Genomic DNA, 22,087 nt, shown 5'->3' with positions numbered 1-22,087 from the left:
TATAAAAAATAAAATAAAAATATGAGGCTAAAAAATTCAAAACCTTGTTTAAAAAATGCTTACACTAACTTACATCAATGATTTTGTTTATTTTATTTATTTATTTTTATTTTTAAATAAAAATCGTCGGTTTAAGTTCATTCTTCGATTAAAGTAATTGTTATTTTATGAAGTAGTCAAACGTTTATAATAATTATCTGGCTTTATCGCAAGTAACATAGTTTTCTTCAATTACATTCTCCATCTAGGTGTTCTTCCCACAATGTTGTATATATGTAATATAAAGTAAATAAGATATGCATATATTTAGGACAGCTAATTATTCCAGTATTTTACTATAAGTAAAATTAGTGGGACTAAATTAAATTACAATAGAGAAATGAATAATTATTGTTTAATAATCTACTTGTTATTAACTGTGTGTTAATTGTGCTCACGAATATTTCGGTAAGACGAATTCTAGACAGTAGCCTACTCTAACTTTATCTTTACTTTAACATGCATGTACGTGTATGTGATTTTTCATAATTATAACAAAAAAATAATATAAATGAAGTGGCCAGCATAAGGCTCTGTGATATCTAATAAATTCTAAAAAATAACTTATTAATGAAAATTAATGCAGTAGAATTACTTAAATATTAATGAAGTATTAATGAAATATTGGGTACTCGCTGATTTGTGTACCTTTTGGCGTTTAATCAACCCTTATACTTAACATTTTAAACTGTAAGTTTTTGTTAAGAAGATTTTTGTACCTTTTGGATAGATTTTCCCTTTTGTCTATTTTACAAAGTTACATATCTGCTTTACAGATTTTTTTAAAATTTGGAATAAGCTATTCTATCATTATAACCTGATAAGGTGTTAACTACCACTGGAGAGATCTTTTTAAAAAATGATTCTAGTTGCGGCTCCCAAACCATCCTCAATAACAATTTTTTTGAGAAAGCGTTTTGAATAACATAGGAAGGTATTTGTACGTAAATAGCAAAATTAAACTGCGATTTCAGTACTTCCTTTTAAGAGGAGTAAGAAAAATAAACTAGGATTGCAGTACTTCTCCCTAAAAGGCAAAGAGCCAAAGATTTTTTAATCGAACAATTCATTGATTTAAATCGGTTCACTCATTGATAATTTAAACGATTGCAGTACTTCCTCTTAGTAGGAGCAAGAGAATCAGCAACGTAGAGGAGCTTTAACCACTTATTCGAGCTGAATTTTATCAAAATCGGACTAAGCGTTATAGAAATATTGGTAATAATAGTTTTAGAAAGGGCCTTATTTGGGTGGGGCAAACTCCCCTCCTTGTGAGGCACAGTGCCGAGAATTTTAAAGTGCAAATCTGTATAAAATTTCGATTCGAATGACACTTCATTCATAAAAATCGGTTCACGTGTCGATAATTAGAAACGATTGCTATACTTCCCCTTAACAAGTGTAAGAGCTGATCGCCGCTTTAATGTTACGTAGGGGAGCCCTAACCCTATCATCCTACCAAATTTTATCAAAATCGGGCCAAGATTTACAGAGTAATTAGTAATAATAATTTTGGAGGGGGCCTTACATAAAGGGGGCTAACTCCTCTCCCATTCGATGTACAGCGTCGGGACCCCCAAAAGGCACATCTACATAAAATATTGAATCGAATGACACCTCATTCATGAAAATCGGTTCACGCGTTTAGGCGCTACGTTGTTTACAAAAAAGGTAACAACAAGAACAACAACAACAACAACAACAACAACAACAAGAACAAGAACAAGAACATTTTTTGAAAAAGCCGTTTTTGCTCATTTTCGGCAACTTTTTTCTCAAAACCTATTAGATCTGGGTGGTTGCAAAAAAATTACAGTTATAAAGGAGGGTTTGGAGTTAGATTTAAAGAAAATTTTGGAATTTTATCTTTTATAGAAAAAGAGAAAAAAATTGTCAAAGTTGGGTGTTTTTCAACGTTACGCTTTTTCGTGCAGTTTTTGATGGTCAACCCTTATACAACTGTCCTACCGGACAGTTTTAATCTTCTTGAATTCCTTTCTAAATTGAAACATCAAGTTAAGAAGTTGAAACTTAGACCAGCCAAATGAACAAAGGGTAGTACTGAAATTTTTTAAATTGATACACATCTAGAGGATTACATAATTTACATGAATTGCTTAAGCTTTAAGCAGAAGTTTCAGATAGTTTAAGCAAGACCCACTGTTCTGGGAAGCCAAGTTCTGATACTGAAAGAATTCTTAAATAGATATACTTTCTTACTGTCGCCGTTTCTGTCCTAATCCAGCAATCTTTCCTAATTGAAAGTTCTCCAAATACTTGTTTTAAAGTTAAAATTATTACTAAGTAAATATTTAAACAATTCAAAAACACGTCATATTAAGATTATAAGTGTTAAACAAATAGAATAAGTAACTGCAGTGGTTTAATACTTAAATATTATAAATCAACAAATTAAAGAGGCACTCAATGAATTAAGTAATTTATTATAACATTTTAAAACAGAATCAAACCTTGAAGAGAGACGAGATTATTTAATAATTATTTTTTTGTAATGGATTTACTATGAAGGTGGTAATAACTTAAATGAATAACTTCTAAATAATTACTATTATAGAACCAATTAAGATAACCTGTGAAAAAAAGAGACAAAAAAAACAAATCCACGGTTAATAGTTTCGTTCCTTGGCGCAAAGTTAATAATTAATCTTTATTTTTGACAACTTAAACTGTTATTCTCATTATTGTTTATAAAAAGAATTGAAATAGTTGTTCGCTTTTTTAACTTACAGCTAAGGGAGAAGGTGTGGTATCAAGGAAATAACTATTGATTTGATGTTCTCTGGAATCTGTTTTTTTTTGCTTCTGAGGCGAAAACAGGGTATGCACGAGTATTCTGCTCAGTAAGAGGCCGGATAATGTGGAAAACCCATTAAAATTTAAGCATACCAAGAAAAAGGAAGCCGTAACTAGTATTGAGAGTATGGTACCTAGTCTGAAATGCTTTCTACCTAAATTTGAGGCGACATGGAGGACTCAGTAAAGTAATCCTGGCGGTTATCCTGAGGTTCACCTTTCCACTCAACAGTCTCAGAGTTTTTAGGCTGGGAAAATAGTAGATTAGGGTTAGGTCATGCAATATATGTAAGTCAATCCCAAATAATCTCTGCAGTTCTAGGCAAACGGTCCGCAGTCTGAAGTGCTTTAGGTTATGTAGAATAATCTCTATTTATTTTAAAAAATCTATTCTACAGAAACTTAATCCATCAAATTCATCATAAGAGTTTGGTTTAGTAGGCTTTACGTTCAAGTACCAAATTAGGTATTTTAGATGGAAGCGACAAGTAAACGTAGTGAGTCACTATGAATCTCCTTGATTAAACATAAAATAAAATGCAAGGTCTAGACCAGAACCCAATCCCACAAAACACATTAGCTTTGCGAGGCTCGCCTGTAACCGTTCAACTATCATGGCGCTTCAAACCAGCATATATTGTTCAAGAAAAACTAAGAACCAAATTCAGATTTGAGTTAATAGGCGCATTACAAAAAAAAAAAATACTTTATTTAAACAATTTTAGTAAACGCTTATGGCAAAGCAAACATACAGAACTATAAAAATATAACTTGTATCTAATAAAAGCAACATTTTTTTAGACATTTTTCAAGATAATTACAGCAATATTTAACTAGGAATAATTTTAAAGAGTGCTTACTCTAAAATGATGTACGTGAATAAAGGGATAAATCGGGAAAACTCTGAAAATAAACTTGGTACAGGAAAATTGTTTAAGTAAACTGAAGATCAATTTTTTCTTCTGAACGAAGAAAGAGCTTTTCATTTGTAATTAATAGTTGTGTAACTTAATTCCTATCCATCAAATAACTCCCAATTTTTAATTTACATAACATTTCAAGGTTAAAAACAAGTTGTATTTATCATTTTGGTAGAATTGTAGTGATGATAACTAAAAACAACTAGTTTATCTCTTTCTGATGATTGTGTACGATGCTAACGAGAATTATTTACAAGACCGTGGTCTTATCTAGGGTGATTTCCTTATGTAACATATTTATTGCGAAGTACTTTAATATATATATATTTTTTATTTATTTTTTATAGTGGTACTAAAATATAAATGTACACCATAACTACATGATCTGATAAACTAGGAAAACATAATATTTCCTAAAGTGCCGGTATCATAAAGCACTCCAATGTAATTGTGAGTGTATGGGTGTTGATACAGATAACATGGCCGTTCTTGTGTATTTTATTTGTATTCTACTTGTTTGCTTTTTTTTGTTCTATTCATTTATTTATTTCGTGAGAGCAAGTGAGAAATATATGAGAATCTTGATAAACAGAGTATCGATTTACCAAGATTTCCACGTTTTTCACGTCGTATAATGCTAAAAGAAGATGACCTTATTGGAGGGCTCGCATTTAGGATTTCCCGACAGTCTTTCTCTCTTCTATATGTTAGATTACTCTACTATTAATGCAGCGGGTTAAGAGGCGAGACCTGCAAAGCTAATATGCATTGTGGTACTGGGTTCGATTCCCGGTCTTAGGCCTTGGATTTTATTTAATGGTTAAATGAGAAATAGTAAAGTACGTTTGCTAGACGCCTCCGTCCACGACACCTAATTGGTAGTTGGACGTTAAGCCCCGCCTGAAAAAATAGGCGATTACTTCACTTTACTTTTACTATTAATGGAAAACTTGATGGAACTATGAAGGTATCTTTTACGGTCTTTTTCCAGGTCTATTTTTTAAGTATCTTTTTTCCGGACTTTTAGAGGCTAAAGGAGTTATCAGCTTCCAATTTAAAAAAATCTATTACCCCAATTCTCTCTTTATACTATTCATTTATTATAGAAATGAAGACAGATATATTTCGGTTATGTGATAATATAGCGTAAGTACCTAAGTAAGGCTGCGAGGTAGTAATTTCAGTTAAAATCCTGTACTTAAAGGATAAGGAATTCTGTCGGATAGGTGTCCAGATAAGAATAACGCCTTTATCCCTCTTCCTATTTAATAGAGTTGTAATAGATGCAAAGTACAACAAAAATTTTCGTCTATTTTTTCAATGATTCTTGTTATAAAAACATAATACAATTTATCTCAGGGGTGCCCAACCTTTTGAAGACAGTCAGAATTTGAACTCAAGTGTTGACGAAGAAACCATTGAGGCCAAAGCCTCATACGAACATTTATTAAAATAATAAAACTATTGATGAAAAATAATTTACAAAAAATTCTATATAATCTATAGAATAATTTTAAAAAAAAAATGAGTTGGAGGCAACTACCCTAAGAACTCTCCCGAAGAGAGGGTATTCGATAACCAGGGAATCCCTGATTATCAGCTCCCCTCTCTTCATAGAACTACCGTAGAGAATATGGGCTAATTAAAGAAGCCTTCCTCAAAATCTTCTAGGGACCCAGGAAATTTTTATTCCTTATCCCCGTCGTCCCTCGCTAACTGGAGTACTCGTTCTCGTACTGCAGTGTATTTAAGAAAGGCATTTAAAAAGCCAGACGAGTCGGCGCCAGTAAGTAGCTATTTCCGCTTCCTCTCACTTCCTAGAATTTCTATAGAGAACAGATGAGATTTTTTTCCCATCATCTGGGAGCGTTATCAGATAAGAGCCCTCACCTAGCACCAATGATTGGTACCAAAGAGCTATTTAGTGAAAGTGCAGAACGCTGCGTTAAACCACAAAACATCTCAACCACGATATGAATAGCATTGGCTTGTGAAGGTTAAATGCAAGCGGAAAATAGAAAAAAAGAATTAATAAAAAAACCTCAGGTGGCATTGGTTTTAATTCTACAGAAAACTCAAGTACATTTCAAAACAACCTGATATAACAAACTCTCATTCAGGAAGTACCGAATGCAAGTAATACGTCTTTATAAAAAAAGTGACCACACTGGAAAGAAGTATTATAGCATTTTAATATCTAGTAAATTACTAGAAAGGTACAGTTTGGTGTCCTACATTTTATTTGTATGACTCTAGTGTGAGAATAAAGAAGTATTTACATAAGTATAAATAGAATAGAATAGAAAACGGGACGGGACCTACACCCCAAGGCACCGCCGCCACAAGAGGCTTATTGTGCCTTCCCCTTTCTTGAGTCTGATAGACGAAACCTCCCCTAGTAAAGAGGTTGAGGACTTTCCCTACTAGTTCTTTTTGCGCTCCTATCTCCTTTGGTCTCTAGATTCTAAAGGTTTCATAGCCCAACCGCTCGATTGCCGCGCAGTAGAACAACAAGTGAGAGGCCGTTTCCTCCTCTTCCTGACACAATCTGGTTTCGAGCTGATAAGCCCTACCTTGTACAGGTGCTTTCTGAATCTGCCGTGCCCTGAGAATAGGCCTGTAATCTACCGTATTTAACCCCAGGAAGCGTCACCCAGTTATTTTCATGTTCTCTCCAGATCCAATCTCTGAAAGCTGCCTTGGTAATCCCCAGGACTAAGACACCAAGATACAATACAATCATTAAGCCACCATTATGTTACAAAAGAAGAAAGTATAGCGAGGAAGAACTGAAAACAAATACAGGACTTTTTCTTACAAACAAAATCAATTATTTTGCAAGAACTTGTATTTCTTCGGACTTCCCTTCTCTAATATGACTTCACTTCAAATACACAACCTTTACAATGAAACACTATTTGTTGAAACACGCCTAGCTATTTGGGAATATCTTCAAAATCCATGTTAAAGTCATGTGAAATTAAGGTGAAAGAAAACTAACAACCAAGAGATTGAGACAACGGCCGAGACATTGTCTTCTAATTCCAAATATAAGGACCAAATTTTGATTTCCAAATATCTTCTAACCCCTTGAATGTTTTCTAGTCAAAAGGTAGAACACTTCAAGAACTAACTTAAATAATATTCCTGTATTTTTTCAAGGAAACATGAGCACAAACAAAAAATTATTAAAAAGCAAAGACCATTTCTTATGTACATATATATACATTTAATCTACTTTCAACTTCTGAAACAAATTATTATATTAGTTGAATCTACTTTAAGATAAACTGTTGCCAAGTAAAACGGTTCAGACTTCTTAAAGTGTGTCCTTGCCAAGAATTTCAGACGGAATCACGTAGAATAAGGTCACGCTTTTCTTGTTTTTTCGTTTAGAACTCTTACAAATGATATTTCTATTAGTCTATTCCAAACAGAATGTACAATATGAATACATAAACATTTACAGGTCCAGAGCACATTATTTGAATAAATAAACAAAATTATTAATCAATGCTTAACTTTAACTTTTAGTTGCTGTTCATTATTTTTGGTGACTGATTCATAGTTTCAGATGTAAATGTATCACGACTGAAATGGCAATTATTTTTTCATCCTATTTTAGCTTTTAGTGGAGTTATTAATTCTAAATACACATTACTTATTGAAGGTGGGATGTTATTGCTCTAAGATCTTTGGAGGACTTGTTCCAGTTTAAAGTTAATTTTAAGAAAAATAAATTTAGCTAGTTAATTCCGGCTAGTTCCACTGATTACCTTAGATTTTTTTGAAGATGAAGTAAAATGAAACAGGTGAAATTAGTCGATTACGTAAAATATAGTCAGAATCCTTGGAACAATTGTAGTCCGTCACTTCTCTTTCGGCTCATCGCTAATTATTAAAACTATTTTTTCATTTGAATTCGTTATATTTGCACTTTCTATTCTCAATGTCACTCAGAAATTTGCTAACAGATTAATCCCCCTCTGGCTCGCATGGATTTTTTGTTAATAACAACAAACTATAGTTACTTAATCCATTTCTTAACTGAATCGCATTTCCAGTAAAAGAAATGTCTCACTTAAGCTAATACATCTGCTTCTCTTTTTTATATATCAGAAGAATATTGAATATCTCCACAGAAATTAAGAAAATTATTGTAACAGGCATTTTTTTACCGTAGTAAAATATAAAAACAAAAATAAAAAGGTAAAATGATACTTAAAATAAAAAAAAAAGAGTTAATGAACATACAAAACTAATAATACTTATTTGCCAACTTGAATAACAATGTTAAGTGTTAAAGCAATAAAAATGCTTTAAAGTATTGGCACTATTAACTACATTAACTAAAATCACCTTTCAATTAATATTGTTGGATAACCGAGTACGATAAAGGTGTCAAACTCCAGAAAATAATAGCGTAAAAGGAACTTTTAAACAATTAATTTCACATCTATAATAGATTAAGAGATGCTGTTCGCTTGGTAATAAAGATAAAACGCAGCTACTAACACAAACATGGGAAAGATGATGTCTAAGTTAACAGCTGATAGATTACCGCACTGGTGAAGGAGTTAAATCTGACCTATTTAAAGATGCGCTATGATGCTTTTATGGGAGAATTGTGACATGATTGTCACAATCTCCTTAGCAGTAATCAAGGTTAATGTGCACAAGATGAGATATAATGCCGCTACTTCCGTTCTTTTATCACTAAAAAAGTGTTAAAGTCGTTCGAAACAAGTTGTTCAACAACCAGAATTATAAGTTTTGAGAATCAGTTAAAAAAAATAGAATAAAATAAACCAAAATATTGAAAAAGCAAAATTTTAAATTCAATTTAAGACTTTTTTAGTCCATAAGAAACTAACCTACCCTAAATTAATTGCCCACCATCGTTTGAGGCCTTTGGTGTCTGAAATCTCCAGATAGTGTTCTTTTGATGAAGACGAGTTTGCTGGTTTCGAACCCCTTCATACTGTTTTCCAGTAGTAATGTTAAATTACTGATATATTCCATTCAATATAAGTATAAACATTCTAAATAATGATTTGAAAAACATGGAATTAATCCGTCATTAAATCTCTTAAATCTCATTAAATTGAAAACACCAATATGTATTCTAATGGATACACAAATCAGAAATAATCTGTAGTATCTAAAATGCAATTCGCTCCAAGTATATAAACTTTTCAGAGGTGACTAAGTGCAGAGGGCTTATCACCTCGGAACCGTTGTGCAGATTGTGTCAGGAAGTGGAGGAAACAGAGGACGTTTCAATCGAGCGGTTGCGCTACGATATCTTTGGAACTTTGAGACCAAAAGAGATAGAAACGCAAGAGGGAACTGGTAAAGAAAGTCCTCAACCTTTTTAGTAGGGGAGGTTTCGATTATTAGACTCAAAAAGGGGAAGGCACAGTAAGCCTTTTGTGGCTGCGGTGCCGTGGGGTGCCGTTCCGTTTTCTATTTCTAAGTGCAGAGTAAGTTAAGTTGAGTTTCAAGGCTTCTGAGTCTTTTCTTTTTTACATGATGTCGGCTAATACCTTTTTTATTAACTGTTTAATGACAGTTGTCATTCGACTTGTTTTTCTTCTTTTTTTGTTTTGTTTTGTAAAGAGTGTCAATATCTGCGTACACTGTCGCTCAGAGTCTTTTTCAGTGCTTTGCCTAATACCAGACAATGTTCTCTCGCATTTTCACACTCAGCATTTTCCATCACTAGACAGAGGGCTAAAGCTCCAAGCAAGAGAAAAAAACTAAATCCCACAGTTGGTTTCATTCGCTGCGTTCTAACCTATGACCTCATCCCCAGCCTAGCACGCTGTTATTAACTTTTCCTATAATGAAATAGCATCCAGAAATTTATAACTTTTCTGGGGAAAAAAGTACCCCACTCTGTACAAAATATCGTACTTATTTATTCTCCAAAAAAATATCAAAAACCTTTGTGGATATTTATCTGTCACAAGATGCGAACGCTCAGATGTGCGAGAGACATCTTCTCCTATGACATTTCATGGAAATTATTTCTATAATAATAATAACTGTTATTCTAAATCATATTTAAAAAAAAAATGGCATTAAAAGTAATTTCAGTTACAAAGTTAAAAAAATCACGTGTAAAAAACAAGAAAATATTATTTATGTTGAAGAAATGCCCATGGAGAAGTCATAAACTGATCGTAAAAATAATAAATTTATTGAACTGATTACATACATTATGTGGGCGTGAACCAGCCATAGGCCGTGACCCTCAGTAAGAACCGTCCCGTATAGAAGATAATGCTGCTCTTCCATAACCTTAACACATGTTGCACTGAACACCATTTGGCTCATCTTTACAAAAGGAATAATATATTTTTGTGTATTCTATAGTAATATAAGGAGTTCTTTCGGTAAAGACAACAATGTACATCTCGGGAGAATGAATTCTATACGCTCCTATGAAGGAGAAAAATTTAAAGGAACCTAGGCTTGTGACAACTTTCCGCCGCTACACCCGTATTATAGGCTTACACTCTAACAACAACATGGACTATGTAGAACACTACATCAAGTAACTCGCTTCTGGTTTTTTCAACAAGTGTGAATCAAGTCACAACCACCTCTGCAGACGAATAGGTGACTATAGTGTGGACACGGTGCACAGGCACAGGAGAGTTAGGGGCTCCCTGCATTGAAATCTTTCTTTTAAGCTGGGGTTTTTTCATTGTTTTTCCCCTTAGTTTATAATGTAATTTAATTTCATTTCATTTCATTTGTTTGTACAATTTATGTCTGGAGGTCATTGTACTTAATTGGTACTTCAATGTATATCACGGTTCGCCTAGAACGATTTTAATTGAAAAGTTCACCAACATTAAAAAAAAATTTTTCTCCTTATTATTTGGGTCAAAACTACAACCTCTGATGTCAATCACAATGTCTCCAATAGCAAAAACTTTAATTTTTTTTGTTACTAAGCCCTGCAATGCGATAAAAAATTATTTGGGCTCTTTTAATTCAAAAAGTTTCATTAAATGAATTTGAATTGGAAAATTTCACTTTTCCCAGTGTATAAATATTGTATTTTGCAGGAATTTTTCTCATTTTTGAAAAGTCCCATTCCCTTCCACAAAAAAACGATGATTTATTTGTTAAGTAAGGTTTGAAATGCGAGAAACACCTTGTTTTTGCCTTATTTTGCTCAAAAATTTCTTTTTTATTGATTTTGAATGTCGAAATTTTATTTTTATCATTTATAAAATACATCAATCTGTCGGAAATTCCCTCAGCTTCAAAATGCATGCATTGGTTTTGCAAAAAACTGTATTGTTTTTCCTTATTAAGCTTAACAATGCAAAAAAAGCCGTTTTTTGACCTAAAAAATTAAAAAAAAAAAAAATCCACAACGTAAACCGATTTGACCCAAATAATAAGGAGAAAAATTTTTTTTTAATGTTGGTGAACTTTTCAATTAAAATCGTTCTAGGCGAACCGTGATATATGTATGTATTTTGTAAGTGAAATAGATTTTTATTTTATCTTATCTAAAGGAACCGATGATATCCAGGAAACATAATTTACAATACATTTTCTTTTAATTATCTTACTTATATTTAAAAACTTAAAATTATCATCTAAAAATGAAAGATGCACTAAAACTTATTCTAAATAAGTGAACATAATTATGAATAATACGCTGGAAGAAAGGTACCAGGCACAATCTAGCACAGTTCGATATGTACACACAAAGTGAGAGTACAGAAGAGGACAAACATCGATTCAGACGTAGCGTTGCTTTGAAGAGGCTAGGATGTAAAAAAATAGGGTCCACTTTCTCTGTTCACCCTAGTTTTGAGGGACAAACATGAAAATAATAATCCATGCGCATGTGTGTAGCTAGTGAATACAGGACACTAAGACAACAAATCCGTCCTCTGCGCTGCAGAAAAGGATCTTCAAATGCCGTAATACGTACAATGATGTTGAAATGGAAATGGGCGTCCACCCACAACGACAAACAATTCTATTGTTGTAAAGCTGTAATTAAATGTCGCTTAAGAGTTGAAGGGTTCGCTACAATATCAATACAAAAAGTTTTGTTTTTTCAAGGCCACAAAAACCACAAAGCCTGAAAACAAACACCAGGATTAATATATCATTGATTTTATCCGACCTAGCACGCATGTTTATTGCATCCCCTGATCGGTTTTGGACTTTTTTTTCATCATTTGAGGCAGAATTGGTGTATTGATTTCGACATCATTGATGACATTCAAGTGTATCATCCTTAAGTGATGTAAGTGGATTCCAGTTTAGGTGTCAGTGGATTTTATTATGGACTAGTCATATGGATTCCTGATGCAGTTATTCTAAAGGTCCTAAGGAAGGTATTCAAAAAGGATTTAGGACGAAGAGCACTTAAGATTATAATAATCCAAGTGTGCATCGCGGCTGGTAAATTGTATTGGATTAGATTAAACATTAAATCGTAACTCTCCTATGTCTATGGGTCAAGTTTTATGACTAGTTTTTATCGAATTGCTATTATTTCATTTTCTTTGCCATTTTTAATCCATTTTTAAGAAGTGCTCGCGCTAACCCCACTGAAACTTTGGCACATCCTTTTCGTGGCTCTGCTTTAAATTATTAGAACGCAAACTTTGAAAACAATTATTCATAAAATAAATTCTTAAAAGACTTAAATTCTTATCTTTATAAGACTTCTTCAAACTCAGATGGCTAAAAAGTATATACTTCTGTCGCAAGCTCAAATTTGAAAGTAAGACATATTACAATACTAGAAGCATCGAAAGAGAAATTTATTTTCTTCAGCATCTCAACACTAACACACGAAAATGTTTGTCGCGAAAATGACAAATTACTTTCCCTTCGTTTTGTATTATTGGTGAAATCGTCGCATGTAAATTACACTGTTGTAAGTTAATTACTTTAAATTACATTTATTTTGTCAATTGAAAGAAATAATGGCAAAATATTTTGCAGAGGTCTGAGAGCGAAAGAAAGCTAACTGGTTGGCACCATTGACTTCGATGGTCTGGTTTAAATACTAATTACACATTATTATTTACTCTTAGTCCTCGAATAAAGTAAGTATTACGATAGCGCAGTTTTTATTTTGAAGTTGTACCGGATATACACTTTTTTTATTTATTATATCCGTCAGAAGAAGAGGATCAGCTAGCTACTTGGACATCTTCATTTCTTTAGCGTTCCTGCACCTATCTCTGCCTAAAGATACATCACTTATTGTTAGTGCACCACATATGGGTTTAAATTTTAGAATAACATATGTTTCTAATTAGAGAACTGGAATAACTATCATATGATTAGTGTGTTAAGAACATTATTAGTATTCAGTTTTGCAGTATATTTTGTATCTAGTTTTGGGTTTTGGATCCGGAGAAGGAGACAAATGTGGTAATGCCATATTCATTGTTAATTTGTTAGCATAAGTTCTATTCTCTTATATTCATATAAGTACAAAATATTTATTGTTCATAGAAACGAGTTGCGAGTTGTGAATTCTGAGTTGAGAATTGTTTGGTTGAATAAACTCCGTTGCACAGAATCCTGTTATTTTGATCTGGATCCAAATACACTTATTCTGACGCTCACTTCCTCACAGGACGTTCGTTAGGCCGTTTTGGCTAATCCACTGGCAAAGAAAATCGCACATTCACAGACAATCTACACTTTAAATTCGAATAAAGTGACAAAAGGATGGTCTCACAACAGAACCAGAGGGACAATGGTTGCCAGGGCCTTCGTCCACCTTGAGAATCTAATCGTTCTTAAAGAGTTCTCTGAAGTTACCCATCAGTATTTTATTAGATTGCAACTCCTATTAATTATGATTGAATTTGATCCCAAGATTCAGAATTTCAAGAAAATTTAAAATTGAAGACCCTAAATTACAGTTTATTGTGTTCACTTTGTTCATTGAATTTTATTTGACTATAGTGTAGAGAAGTAGAGTGAACACATAATTTCCATTTGATTCTTAATTCTTTCTCGAAAATTAAGATTTTAAGACGATTTTAGATGAGCTTAAGTTTTATTATGATGAAGCTTAAAAAGATTGAAGACTCCTACGTGTTAGCAAACGTTTCTATGTAAACAAATAGATAAAAATTATAATATCTAACCAGTTAACAGTCTGACATTATCAGCTGGACTAATAGATAAACTGTACTTAATGTAAGACTACATATTTATGCAGGTGTCTCCAACACAGATTAATAAACAAGTTGAATGTTAACGTCATTTAAAAAGAAAAAATCGCGCAATAATTTTAATAATTCCTGAATTATTAATGTACTTTCAAATGGGTATTTACATAAATTTAAATATTTGAGATTTAAACATTTTTTTTTGTGTTGAAATCAGGAATTAATTTGGAGGAAGCAAATAAATAAATAAATAAGAACATTTTAAAAACCGACTTAAAAGAAATAAAAAATACAATGTAGGTAATGTTTAATTTTTTAATTGAATAATTCTTTAATTGTAGAACGCATACAGAAAAAAAAATCATATTTTTTTGCGTAAGATTAGATAAAGAATAAGAAAGATGTCAGAGATTCGGTAAATCTCACTGAACATCCAATTTTTATGCTTACCAACTTTGTCATGGAAAAATTATCTCTGTTATCTCTAGCTTAATGCAACATGGACACTTCAAGCAGAAGATCTTCTTTTCTAAGTATTTAGATAAAAATTAATACAAAATGTAGTATTTTGCAGATGCAAACTCACATTCGGCATTCCCCGAATAGAGATAAAGATGGCTTCAATAAAAGAGCCTACATGAAAAGAACATACTTCGAAAAGATATGTTTTAATGAAACTTATTTCAAAAAAAAAAGGTTGATTGACTAAAAATTTATTAAAATTATTTTAACTAACAATTTAGTTTTGGGTCTAAATTATTGTTTGTATATTTAAACACAAATATGTAATCTCTCGTTTAGGAATTTAATAAAAATAGCTGAATAATATTACAATAATACTTTCCGTTCTTCAATAAAAGGCTATTATGATACACAACTTGCGAAAACCTACACAATCAAACTTACTTGAAACTTGATTATAGAATATAAATACAAAATAGAATCTTCTGTTAATAATGGAAAAGTAGGAAAGCGAAAAATGGTTTCAAAATGGATTACAAAGCAGTAAAAAGTATCTTCTTTTCCCAAATCCTCCTTTAATAAAATGTATCCAAAAATAAAGTAACAGTCTGCTATGAAGGAAATACATCAATGAATGGGTTTTCAAATATACAGTACTCCATCTCCTGACGATGAGCACCAACAACAATCGAAACGCCGAGCAAGAATTTGTTAAAAGACTTTCTATGACTTGCCGGAAAAGAAAACTCATCCTCACAAATGAAGACCTGACGATCTACAAACCCAAACTGGAAATTTCCGTTTACACGCTGTTGCTAATACACATTCTTGGTAAAATTCTAGTAATTTTTGTCTAATTAGAAACAAACATATAATTGTTTATTTACTCTGGATGAAAAAGCGATAATTAATCATGTTACTTTACATCCAAAGCTGTGCACTAGTTTTAATATATTCACTGTTTTACTTATAACACTTCTAACATTGCGACAACTGACAGCCATAAGAGAAATACCCGCCACTTTTTATTAGGTGATAAAGTGGGCGAACACGTGGGTGACATTCTACCATCGCATCATCGTAACTGGCATAAACTGTCATTTTGTTTTGACTTTTCAACTTTATGTTTGCAGAGTGGTAGATAATGAGAACTACGGGATGGTAGATTTGTTTGAATACTATTAATAAGTTGCTAGTTAAGCTAGGTGTATTTAAAAATATTCTCTATGTTATAAAAACTTTATATATTTTAAGACTAGTTAAGGGCAAGGTTTTACAGAAATAGAATTTACTTAGTTGGAGAAAGACGGAATACTGTTATATATAAAATTTAAGTTACTTCAAAGGACAGAAATAGTTTAGGAACCGCTTAAAAGTTTCATTCATTCGCTTATTTATTATTTCTATTCACTTTAAACATTTTAGAGGAGCTAAAAAATAATGATAAGACGTACGATACCCGGATATTACGATATACGACCGTAATCGGAATGTGCACACTTTAAATCTAACAAAGATCCTATGAAGGGCAAATCTGGTACCAGCAGCCGCTGTCTTGCTCCAAAATTAAAAACTCCTTTACAGGAAAAAGACGCAAACCCTGCTACTATTATTCTGGTAAGTTAAACACAACTTACATTGAATTGTAGATAAACCATTTCTTGGTGACGTAAGTTATGAAGTTTATAGAGGAAAAATGGTAATTTAGGTACTATTTGACACTTTACTACTTTAAATAGAAGCAATTATTAACAATTAAACAAAAATTAGTTAAACTAGAAACACCTTTATCATGGATGACAGCAAAGTCTGTCTTAAGGTAAGAAGAGACGGCTTCAGGAATGGTGCGTGACAGCACATCTATTAGATATGGTACTGCATGGATTGTTATGCAATTTTTTTATATTTCTTGCTTATTTTGGTTTTACGTTAAAGAAACTAAAGCAGTTATTGGTGAAAAACGTATTTTTTAGTGGGCGTTCTGCGTTCGAACTACAAGTAAGAGAACTTTCTCTTCTTTTATGTAGCACAAACCACCTCGCCATTATTAGCGTAATCGAATCAAGCTACTGTTTGCAGAGGTACAAGAAATGTTTAATTATTTCTGTGCAAATAAAAATCGTACTCAGTAGATAACCGTTTTTTAAAAAAACCTCAATGTTGTTTAGCCGGTTTTTTTGACCTCCACAATATGGAATACTACAACTATCATCCTACATTTACTTCCGTTCTAAAAAAATTTTAAAAGAAGTATCAAAGTTTCCTTCCTGTCACAAACAAAAATAAAAATGAAACCAGATTGAGAATAATGACAAACAACGGTATTATCAGAATATTTTTTATTCAGCATATTTACTCAGTTTAAAAATCCTTTACAAAATTAGTTTCCTAATAAATCCTGCAAAAATAATTTCCACAGGATAAATATTTTCAAATGAAAATGATAAGCCATTTAGAGCGAATACGAAGGAAATCTTTGCGAGCAAATTTGGAGAAAATCTTGACTCACTTTTCAGCAAACATTCGCTGTTTCTATTTTGTTACGCTGTTTACAGATGATAGAAAAACTTATGTTGTTATTCTGAGAATGTTTTTCTGGTGAAGATAATACCGAACATTGGGTACGATCGCAACACCTATCTTAGCAGAAATTAGGAATAAATACCATTGGGGATAATTTTTGTATACGCCCAGATAAAACCATTATCAATAGCACGCATAAAGAATCAAATTAGAAACGATTTTTTGCCTAAATAATGCCAAATACAATGCAACAAGATAAAAAATTGCTTGGTAATGTTACTTAAAAGTACAACAACACGTTATTGCCATTCATGGTTACAAAGAACGCTTCATCTTTCAATGAGCTGGAATTTTATTTTGTCACGACAAACTGTAAATACCATATTAAACCAAGGGCAAGTAGCACCACTATATATACAATTTGCAACTAATTTTATTAGTCTTTAAATTTACTACTGAACTAGTCTACTTATATACTAAAGGTTACCTCTGATTACAAAACGAGATAGAGCCACCTTTCAGAAGGAATGAAATGATAACTTTTATAAAATGGTAACACAGAATGTATCACCTAATTATTTAAATTAAAGGAAAACACGGCCTTATCTTACGTTAAATGTTATTAGTTACAGTTTTAGTTACAATAATTTGAAGTTATAAACGTTTTCACTCAATATGGAAGTCTTAAAGTCATTAGATGCAACAGATTAATGCAATAAACATGAAAACAGATTCCAAATTTGTGCAAGAACACTTGTTCTAATATTTGCATTAAAGGTAAACTTTAAGTCTAGACGTAAATCACAAATTAAATAGGAAAAATGTGGAATAAACAATAAGGTATTTTTCTTTAACTTTAATTTTTTCATGGTTTTTCATGTAAATTTTCTATAGAATTACCAGTTTTCAGCGAGTTTCTTGTAGGTAACCGAAGATTTAAACTTCATTATACACTTAATTTGTAATGAACTAAGCAACTACGGTTCATTACTTTTGGTAACTGATTCATAGTTTCAATAGGATGAACAAAATAACTGCCAGTCTCAGTCATGATATATTTTTATTATGCCAAGCTTTCGACCTAGGAACTAGGGTCACCTTCAGGGCTACTTTACAATGTAATATTTTACATCATTAAAGGGTTGGTGTGTCTTCTATCTTGTCTGTTCATGGACACTGTAAATTAGCCCTGAAGATGACCTAGCCCCTAGGTCGAAAGCTTGGCATAATAAAAATATATTATGACTGAAACTGATGCAGCCTTACCCAGTCGCCAATTTGCGCTGGCTGTGGTGAGTTCAATGAGACTGTGCGACACTTTTTAGAGGAGTGTCCCGTTTATTCTAAAACTAGATTCCTCGTCTTCGGAAGGTCAAATGTCTCCCTACCGGAGATTGTGGCATCTGGTAATCTTAACGAACTCTCTAGGTTTATTCAGTGCACTGGGCGATTGAGTCGCCATGCTCCCTAGTGTCCTGTTACTACTTTATTAGTTTATTATATTGGCAACTTTTAGCCGGATTTGTTTTTAAACCCCGGTATCTCTTATGAGATGAGGGGTGGGCGGGGAACAATGGGCATTAGGATTGCCTGCGTTCCTTCCCCTTTCTGGTGGAGCCGCCCTTTTATTACAATCTACAATCTACAATGGACTGAAACTGGCAGTTATTTGCTACATTTTCTTTAACAAAAAACAAAAACAGGACAATTTTTGGGAAAGAGTGAGTCTAACCTTTCCTCTAAAGTGTTATTTAACTAAATTCGTACAAAGCTACCACCCTTTTAATTAAATAAACTTAAATATGTTAATAAATTTCTAGTTTTAAGAACTATCGTTTAACAGTAAGTTTGAATATCGTAATCCATTAACATCAAGATGAAAAATTCTTTTCATGTTAGATTCTAGAAGAACTAGCTTCTCTCAGAATTTTGTTTTATTATAATTTAAGCCACTTAACTCTCAGTAAAAATTCAAAGTTAAAAAAAATCCATGAGATTTTAGAGAAAATCGTTTGCAAGTCTAAGACAAATTACTCTCATAAAGCTTTAGTTCGATTACTCTTCAAAATACCTCAATCATATCTAGAGAAGACGATCTAATCCTTTAAATGCATCATCTGTTTCATTGTAACCACGCTAAACTGACTGTACTTAAACTTCCTTTTTCAGGACTTGCCATTTATCTATTAAACGCACAACATTTGATTGACATAAAAAACAAAAATCAGAAATGATATTATTTGGTTAAAACTAGAATGAATAACAATTGCAATTCCATTCACAACTGTTTAAATGGTTAAATAGGGTTTACAGAAACGCTTTCCTTTGTTTTCTTTGTAATCATTAAAGTGCCCAATAGCGAATGAATAGGCGATGTATTAACGTTTCTGAAAGTGTATGAATAGTGTTCTACTTTCGTCATCTATTAAACCTTCTCAAAATCGAATAAAGAAGACTGAATAGCAATTCTTAAATAAGCTTTTTACCAATCGAACTGGATCAAATTTTTAAATGAATTAATTAAAATAATTACGAAACACTAATTTTGTTAAGAAGTACTGAGTCTAAACAGATTGGGAATTAACACTTTCATCTTCTGCAAATAATGGGATGAATGGAAATGAAGTTTTGTAAATATAAAATATGTTGTTAATCTGTCTGTAAAAAACTGGGCATTTACACAGTTCAATTCTTTCATGTTACGGCACTGTCTGATGGGTCAATTTGAAAGCATAAAGTATTCTGCTCAGAGTATTCTGTTTTTGGCTCAGTAAAACCGGGATTCCTGAATCCAATACTCTACATAAACTCATGTTCACATCTCCAGCTGTTGGACTAGACTAAGACTGCTTTAGAACTTTAATTAAATAAATGAAACCAAGCTAAAAATAGAAAATCTACTTTAATTTTATTTTTAATAAATGAGAGCTTAATCTAGCCGCGCTAAGATTTCAATTCAATGTTACAAGATATAAGTTAAGTAATCAAGGCCGCCAATTGATTATGATTGCTATTTTTATGTTTCAGTCTAAAAATATAGCCGAGCAACAAGAGAAATGAGTTAATTCAGTAGTTACCATAGCAGCAATGGTAATCAATCACTTCGAGAGTTTCATTTACAGTAGCAATGATTCAGTGCTCCAGATAATTGGGGCTCTTCTCGCTGACAAATGAACCCACTCACAGAACCAAGTGCTGTTTGCTTTCGGCTTAGGAGTTATATTAAAACACCCATATGGCCAGGGGTAGATCTAAAATGTAATGTATTCCAAATAAATTAATAAGAATAATACATCAATATGCGCATAACGCTGATTGTATTCTAAATAAATTAATTAATTAGAAAAAAAATAATAATAATATCACAATTTCTTTTATAATTGCAAGCCTTTGCCAAACTAGCAAAGCAGCTTCTTGTATTCAGTCAATCAATGTTCTGTATTCCGTAAATATGTGAAGTTTCTGTCTGGTGTCTTCATACTTTTAGCGGTGCATAATCACATGGTCTACATATTCTTCTACCTGACTTGTCTCCTAGTAATTAGTATGTACCGTCTGGAATAAGTAAATATTCCTGTTTGTTCGTCAATGTCCTGGCTGAAGTCAGTTCAATGTAACTATCTACGTTCTACTAAATTTATACCTTCTGAAGTATGGTGTTAACGCAATGTTATTTAAGTTAGTGAAGTAGTATGTCCCACTTTATGCACATAATGCATCTTGTACAAAGCTTGCTACTCTCTCTCACAAGCTATAGTTATTGAAAGATTGGTGATAATAACCACTGTTTGCTTGCTATTTAATCAATTATACCTATAGATTGTAAAACAAGTCAAAAATTTTTGGGTGCGCTAGAAAATAGCGAATATTTTTGTCCATAGTATAATGCTCGTTTTTGAAAATATGAACTCTATGTCGGCTAAAAATTAGTTAAACTGAAACTCCTTTATCACGGATGACAGTAAAGTCTGTCCTAAGATAAGAAGAGACGGCTTCAGGAATGGTGCGTGACGATTGTTATGCAAATTTTTTTTTTTTTTTGCTTATTTTGGTTTTACTTTAGAGAAACTAAGGCTGGAAACATAGTGGAGCGGCGAGCAAAGCGGTGATGATAGCGAAGAGCAAAGCGGCGAAATCAAACACAAGTTAACATATGGGACCGCGCATAGAGGGGAGCAAAGCGAAGATAGAGCAACGCTATCTATAGAGAGTGTTTGTTTTCGCCGCTTTGCTCTTCGCTATCGTCGTCGCTTTGCTCGCCGCCCCACTAGGTTTCCAGCCTAAACCAGTTATTGGTGAAAAACGTATTTTTTAGTAGGCGTTCTGCATTCGAACTACAAGAGAACTTTCTTTTCTTTTAATTAAAGTAATGTATCTCAGGCTTTTCGGGCATAAACCTAGGTACCCTAAGGCAGCCAGAATAGATCTTAGCATGCAATAGATTTTAATTCATAGCAATATAATTAAAAGTTTATAAATGTACAGCCATAAATGGACAACATGGTTCCAAAAAAAAAAAGCGCAAACATTCTACCTTACAGAGACACGAAGGTTCCCACTAGGCAACGTAAGTTTAAGATTTAAGTGGAAAGAAGGGCAGGTCCACATCCAGAACTGCCGCTTTAAAAAACCTTAATTAAAAGCTCAGATGAATACGTATAAATTAGGCCTCCATGATGCTTGTAGGGTAGAGAGAAATATCAAGGCAAAAATATAGATGTATAAAAGCGAATGAGATTTGAAAGTGAAATTTGGTCGAATGCATAATAGAGATGAACAGCATCAAGTAATCAAGTCCATAAAAATTATACAATGACCGTAGCCAAACAAGAGGCTGAACGAATTCTAATGTTAGTTCTTACAGTATTCTTTCTTATTTCAATATATACGTAGTACTTTCCCAATATGGCCACTCAAGTGAAACAGTGTGATAAAAACTATTAATGGTTTAAACTATTAAGTGCGGATTAGCTGTTTTTCTTTTATTTTCTAAAATATTGCACAGTCAGACGAACCGAAATCTACAAAAGGCTCGTGATCCGGTTATTTTTTTTTCAAACGAACAATGGAAGCATTGAACCATGTTTGCTTTCGTTGAATATATTTTAAAGATTTTTCACGAAGGAAACTTTCCAATAACGACATTATTGA

At 32.6% G+C, this 22,087-nt stretch overlaps 1 protein-coding gene and 1 long non-coding RNA gene across 4 annotated transcripts in view; one reads left to right on the top strand and one right to left on the bottom strand.

Moving 5' to 3' along the window:
- The window catches only part of ssp6 (PDZ domain-containing short spindle 6), a 133,380-nt gene that overhangs the window by 82,964 nt on the left and 28,329 nt on the right, over positions 1 to 22,087 (bottom strand). The gene's annotated exons all lie outside the window — the stretch shown is intronic.
- Positions 13,046 to 20,268, top strand: LOC141449817 (uncharacterized). The gene is made up of 4 exons (XR_012455714.1): positions 13,046 to 13,199; positions 14,169 to 14,247; positions 15,839 to 16,030; positions 19,964 to 20,268. It is a non-coding gene; the product is annotated as an uncharacterized lncRNA (long non-coding RNA).

Source organism: Rhodnius prolixus, unplaced genomic scaffold, assembly GCF_049639745.1.
Source record: "Rhodnius prolixus isolate KJV_2025 unplaced genomic scaffold, Rpr scaffold_2, whole genome shotgun sequence".
NCBI lineage: Eukaryota > Metazoa > Arthropoda > Insecta > Hemiptera > Reduviidae > Rhodnius > Rhodnius prolixus.
The sequence above is the reverse complement of the archived record's forward strand: the minus strand, read 5'-3'. Positions and strand labels throughout refer to the sequence as shown.